Below are 7,014 nucleotides of genomic sequence, written 5' to 3'. Positions count from 1 at the left end.
TTTACAAACCAAAAGACCACACAGATAATTCCGATGCGAAGTCATATGTTCATCATTTTATTGATTTTACTTACTCTCCCCCTCTTCTTACAGTTTTTTTTTAATTTGAACGAGATTTTCGAGTTCTCATGGGGACATTTCCCGATTTATCGAGCTTCTCGCGGAGGTCTGGAGGAGAATAAAGGCGTGGTTGAAATTTCGGCTTCCGTAAATGATATACCGTATTTATAGTAATTCAAATATGGCGGCGTCGCTGAAGCACGTGGGAAATAAATTTTCGACTTCAGTAATATTTCAGAACTCTGACTTCTGTTAACCTTTTCATTGGACGAGTATAACAACTTAGCAAAGTATGAACCTGCATGAATTTTGAATTTGAGCCTAAAAAAACTGGGTTCTTTGTTCATCTCGTAAAAAAATGCAACAGGTATAAATCTGAATTCTTTGAAATAATCTTGAAATATTTTATATCTATTTTAGATTAGGAAACCACAATTGAGCTATGGGGGAGGGGGGTTGTTACTGACCTTGACGGCCGACAGGGAGGTGCAGCTGGAGTTTAAAAAGTGGAACCTGTCAGATGTCCAGACGGTGTCAATCAAACGAATCGAACCATGAATCAATTGTATTTACAGAATCGAATGCAATCGAGAAAAAAAATTGTATTGGATTATGTTTGATTAGCTACGTTCGATTGATTCAATTGCATTCACTTGCATTAATTGCTCCTGCTTCATTCTTTACTTTTGCGCTCGCTGTTATATGATTTTCCAATAGCGTATTGGCAGCCGCCCACCCTAAACTAGACAGGAGAACCGTCCTGTATTTTTATAATCTGATGTATACAGGACGGGTATGACCTGTGAGGCACAAATCTGCCTCAAAAAATTTACAACGGGAAATTCGAATTTAGCGCTGTCCTCACTTTACTAAAATAAAAACCATATTGAAATATTTCAGAAGTTGCGCTTTCTCTAAGAAAGTGTGACCAGTAAAAGAATAACAAAATAGACCTTTTCGCCTTTCCATCTGCCATATTGAATTGTATACAGAAAATGTGGTGGCTGAATTGCTGTGGTGAAATTCCCTTAGAAAGTATGCAAAACATAATGCAAAAAGATTTTAAAGTGTAATCTTGTAGAAGAACGATTAAATTTGCTTCTTTTGAAAACTAGAAATAATCAAATTCGCTCATCTCTTAGAACAAGCACTTCAAAAAGCCATAACATTAGACATAAACTTGAGCTGAAAAATCACCCGCAAAGGTACAAAAATAATCCTTATTCAGCTGACGATAAGTTATTTTCTTGGGAATAGAGCCGTCAGACGATCAAATCAGAACATTGATCTGATGAACCTGCTGAATGTGTGATGTCATAATTGATGCTTTCAGTTTGCGTGTTTTGAAAGTTTGATGTGTGTACACGCATAGTACATACTCCGTCTTGGTGGAATTTTTTAATGGCATGAAAACAGAATATGCAATGTCTAATTTCTAAAAGGCTTTTGTTGCTCTGTAAATATTTATTTTTCTTTTTGGATTAAGAAATTCCATCTTTTATTGTTCTAATGATTATAATATTTATTTATAAGATGCTTTGTTGTCTTTTAAATCTTTGTGTAAACTTGCATATGTTTTGCATATTTTCCAACTAAATCCAACCACGGCTTTTTCGTACCTCTATTTTTGCATACAATTCAAGATGGCAGATGGTTATTAAGATCTGGGAAATTCAAACTCTCAGCCCATACCATGCTATATATTTTGCCATCAGTATATAGAATAAGAAATTATAGCATGGATCTCCAGGCTACTGCAGGCTAGCCCTAAACACACCCTAATAAAGCTCTAGATTAATAGGTTAATTTAATTGTACTCAATCTTATCAAACATTATTGTAATTGAACATAATTCAAACACAATTGAATATTATCCAGGAATCAACTGTTGGATTGATATTCTAATCTGTAGAATGATAAAGGCGCCCCCTGCTTCGAGGGTGGTAACGCCAAAACGCCCAATATGATCAGCCAACAGAAGGAGAGTTTTTTTGCCGTGTGAGTTACGTCATGCACTCCACCGCAGCGAAGGCGCAAGCAGCATTTCACAATTATAAGAATATCTTATGTGCTTAATTATATTTGACTTTGAGAGCTTCATTGAAGATGAAGAAGTAGAAAGAAAAAATGCGCTGGTTAATTTTGTTTAAATAGGTGCGTTCTATCATTGTTGAAAGTTGGAGAAATTTCTACCAAGGCAAAAAGTTTTTACAGCCAATTAAAGGCTACAGTCTGCTTATATTTACTACCTTAAGGGAACTTATTTTGGCGGGAACTAATTTTGGCGGATTAGGCGAATGTAGACGAAATTCGCCAAAATTAGTTCCCGCCAAAATTAAATATTTTGCTCACTTGCCAAAATAAGTTCCCGCCAAAATTAAATTTTTTGTTTCCTTGCCTAAATAACCCCTGAAAATCATCAAAGTTGCTCAAAATAAGGCAAAATAGAACAGATTTACGCTGTCATTCGCCAAAATAAGTTCCCGCCAAAATTAAAAAATTCACTATTCGCCAAAATAAGTTCCCGCCAAAATAAAATTTTTTTAGGATATTTGCTGTGGAAGATTGGGAAAATATTTTTTCAAGAAATCAAAAATGCGTGAGGAATAAAACTGTTCAAGGATTGAGGGAGACAATGTGGAAGTGCATGAGTCTCGCAGGCCTAGCGGTGTATGGCGTGCCATTGCACTCACACACTCTGGCACACACCTAAAATGGTTTACGAGTGCTAAAATAGCACTCCTAAAATATACAAGAATGTACAAAATCCATTTTGCAAGGGCTATTAGCACACCATAATCTATGACATATTTTTTAAGGAGTGCTATTTTGGCACGCGCAAGGTATTTTTCATGGCCAGGCCTGGTCTCGCGTTCAATGTGAGAGTTGTCCCATCTGGTCTAAAGCTTACACCTTTTTTAGAAAAGTTAGAACTGCTAGAAAGGCAATGCGGAGGGGTCAAACTGATTGAAAATCATTGAAAATATGCCTAAATGGCAATTGAAAAGACCTCATAATTGAATAATGGTGAGAACCGTTTTGATGCAAAAGACTTTAGAAAAATTATGTAAATTTTTCTTCAAATATACAATTTTCACCCCGTTGTCAAATTAGTTCCCTTAAAAATGTTACAGTTACACTTACACTTTTGTGGTATAAAGGTAAAAGTGGAGAGAACATAACAATTATAAAAAAAATGAACATTTTTATAAACCTACTTTGAAATTTTGACTACTAGATAAAGATGGTTAAGAAAAGAAGAAAAAATGAATAGAAAATCAGAGAAAATCTTTGGAAAAAAGAATGTTAAAATTTTGCATGAAGAGAACCCGGAATAAACTTGAAAAGAAATATTGTGGGAACTGATTACCTATAGACACTAGCGACAATTTTTTTTTCGCTCTTTGCATCCAACACTGAAGACTACTGCTAAACTTCACCTCAATGTTAGAATATTTCTATGTTCATTTACTCTCGGGTACTCAATAGCCGTCCCCCCCCGCTAATTAATTTTTCGAAAATTTTCCACCCAGGACACTCTTATTCCAACCCCCCCGCTTATTAATTTTTGGGAAAATGTTTTTGAAAGCTCACTTTTTTGTCCTAATTCAGCTGTATTAGCCTCCTTTTCAAAATTTTTCCACCCAGGACATTTTTATTCCAACCCCCCCGCTTATTAAGTTTTGAGATTTTTTCTAACCCCCCCGCTTATTCCAACCCCCCCGGCTATTAGGTACCCGAGAGTACCCGCAATCTAATTTTCCCCACTGCTTTCAAAACACCTATTTCTTTCAACATCTCTTTTTCTTTTTCTCAATCTTCTCACCCTCCTCTGGAGGATTCACTCAGGCACATATAACAGTCTTTGAATCCCTCCACTGATAGGTCATGTCATGTTCCATGTCTACAGGTATAAGTTGATGAGACATGACTCCTGATCGAATTCATGTCTCTTGGTAGAGAAGATGGGTGGTTCTAGAAAAGCAAAGAGTGTTTACTCCTGCCGGCACACCTAACTCTAGGGGAAGTCCTAAATGCTTCTTCTTCTTCTCGCCTAGACAACTGTCTACAACTCTATTCCATTACGGCCATACAAAAAGCCTAGACAGCCACATGACTTTGTCTCCACTCCAACACTAAAATAGGATCTTCATCTTTTCAAAGTTTGTTCTATGGCCCACAGCCCCATGTTATGATTTTTCTAGCATACACGTCTGACATTTCCATGACACCTTGGTTCAAAGCCCATCTTCTTTTCTTCAAAACATTGTTCTGATTACACCTTCTATGCTCAAGCAATCCCTCTCTATTCATTGTCAAGCAGCCCAATCTGCTCTCAGCTCTTCCTTAAGCAGCACTGACTTCAAATTTTTTTTATTTTTTTTTTAAACAAACCTACTACTGGTAATTAGATTGATATAGATTACCCGTCTGCTTTCAGGGTTTCTGTGTCGTGGGATAGATCTTCCCACCGCTACCGAAACCCTGGACAGCATAATTACATTGTTTTATTGTTAATGCAGAAAATACAAGTATGATACTCAAATTGTGTTATCAAGGCAAAAAGTCCAATCTCAAAATCAGAGACTTTTGTTTTCTTAACTTAAAATTCTGAGATTGGCCTTTTTCTTTTAGTGGGAAAGGATGATATCTACAAGAAAAAAAAAGAGGGCAAACCAGGGCAAACCCAAAACTTAGCTCAAAAGTTAGCAAAGTGGAGAATGTTTTTCTCAGGTACTTATTTGGCAATGAAATATAACTCATAAGTCCTTTCTTTTCAGGGTAGCAGCTTTTTGAGAAGCTTTGGTTTGATTCATGCTTTGTACTGGACTGGTCAATTCCTTTCAAGATAGACAATTCCTTTTTCCACAAGTGGAACATTCTTTCGAGTTTGGTTTCATACACCAGATAGCACCATGATCAATGTCAAGAAACAGAATTATCACACCTGCATAAAGGAATCCTTCGACAAGAAGTGATTGATGTTATCAGAAATGTTTTTTAAAATACCATCGTTACATCAACTTTAGCGCTTTTGGTGCAGCAGTGATGGGCTGACAAACTGACTGATGGATTAATTTATTCATGAAGTGAGAACAATGTTTTGAAGGTGGATTTTGCGTTTTGTTATTATGGGGATAATGAATTTGATACATGTTTGCTGTTGTCAAAAGTATGTACGTAATAAGCATTTCTTATCTGTCTTCCTTGCTAATTTTTCTACTTGTAGTCGTGTTCTAACACAGGACTTTTTTCGGGACACCCTGTATATGTTGATTCAAATTCAAGTGAAATTTTGATGATAGGCCAATTTTTGTCTATTTGATTTGTTCTCATATTTCAATTACCCTTCTCTTTCTTTTCTAAGCAAACCTGATTGATATTTTCTTATCTATGGCTTAATTTTTATTTTAGCGCTGCAATTTTGGTTTAAATGGACTGGAAAGATATTTGGTTTTGCCGTTCAATTTGGTATCATGATTCACAAGAGTGTATTCGTCTCTGTTTTTATTGGATGATTTAGATACTTAGAATCTTGGACTTCTATATCGAGTTTGGTATTGGATGAATGGTAAGATTGAATTGGTCATTATGAATACGTTTTTTTTTAAGAAACTAGTTTTACCAAGCAGCCTCAATGTTTCTTAAGAAATTGGCCTTTTGAGCCTTAAATGTTTCTTACATGTTTCTAAACTTTGTCAAGCTTAAAGGACGCATGTCGATAATACAATAGTCTAATAGACTAATCTTTCTTTCCTACTAACTGTTATGTAAGTATTTTTCTGGAACTTTGCCTTGATTGGAAAGTTCTTTAAAAAACGAATTAAAAAATGTTTATTTTCTCATTCTCAGCCTCAGCATGTTTCTTAGATGTTTCTTATTTTTTAGGCATTTAGAGCATAAGGAGTGTGATTCTTAAAAAAAAACGTGTACATTTTGTTTAATAAATTTTATTTTTAAGATACATTTTAAATCTTTACTTCTATCAGGGTTCTAAATCCATAGTCAGTTCAAATGGTGTTTTATCAGGACTGCAACAAATAAAGCCAATCGTTTGACTCATCTTCAGCTCAAACAAAGGTAAAAAAAGAATACTAAGGTTTTATATAAGTCATTTCATTTTCTTTGTTGAATGTCCAAGACGGCTTCTTCAATTGTTTCTGGATTTTGGTCATCGTGTGAATTGGTCCAAATATCAAGACAACATCACATTGCTCTCCAAATTTAACTGAAAGAAATTTCAAGTTTAAACTATTTCAAATATATGAAATTTTTCTCAAACAAAGTTGCCTACAGTTATCAGACAAGAATTTAAGTCAAGTTTTGAAAATTATCAAGTAGGCTGGAATGTGAAGTCAAATCGATCAGTAAGATCTCAACCAAGAAGAACTATCTATTTCTCATTAATGTGAGAAAAAATTTGTCTTTGGGTTAAAGTTTGATTCATAGCTGGTCATTTTTTTTGCTGGTAAATCTCAGTTGCCTTTTGCTGCCTTACCAATAGTGAAGTTTTAACGAAAAATCTTTCAATATATCACAAATAGAGTCAAATAACTTCATTGTTGTGAAGTAGAAGTTCATTTTTTGTCATTTTTACTTAACAGAAAATGGTTAAATTTTTCTCGTTCTGTTTTGATTATTTTCTGTAAACCCTTGATTTGACGTTAAAGAACAATATATTGTTGACTGATAGAAGCTTTTTCAAAATTGTCAAACAATGGGTCAGTTTTAGACTAAGAGTGATAGTCAAGGATTGATGGTTAAAATGTGTAGCAGTGGTAGTTTTTTTTTCTGATTTTCGGCACAAAAAATGTTTATTTTATTCATTTCTTTTGGAAAAAGGCATTTCATGGTGATGTCTAAACCTTTGCATCGCTTTTTTTCCAAAATTTCTATTCAAAGATCCAATAAGACGATCACATTGACAATTTTAGCCTAAAACTTAAACGTTTA

General features: G+C 34.8%; 1 long non-coding RNA gene across 2 annotated transcripts; it reads left to right on the top strand.

Annotated features, from left to right (window-relative positions):
• The first annotated feature begins 207 nt into the window (after positions 1-207).
• Positions 208-5,800, top strand: LOC136808863 (uncharacterized). 2 transcript variants are annotated; one of them, XR_010846925.1, is made up of 3 exons: positions 208-427; positions 4,842-5,233; positions 5,476-5,800. It is a non-coding gene; the product is annotated as an uncharacterized lncRNA (long non-coding RNA). The 2 variants fall into 2 exon arrangements; XR_010846924.1 differs by having other exon boundaries at positions 4,842-5,237.
• The last annotated feature ends 1,214 nt before the right edge of the window (positions 5,801-7,014 follow it).

This window comes from Clytia hemisphaerica, unplaced genomic scaffold (genome assembly GCF_902728285.1).
Source record: "Clytia hemisphaerica strain Z4C2 unplaced genomic scaffold, Clytia hemisphaerica genome assembly, whole genome shotgun sequence".
Taxonomy (NCBI): domain Eukaryota; kingdom Metazoa; phylum Cnidaria; class Hydrozoa; order Leptothecata; family Clytiidae; genus Clytia; species Clytia hemisphaerica.
Note: the sequence above shows the minus strand (reverse complement) of the source record. Positions and strands in the feature narration are given on the sequence as shown.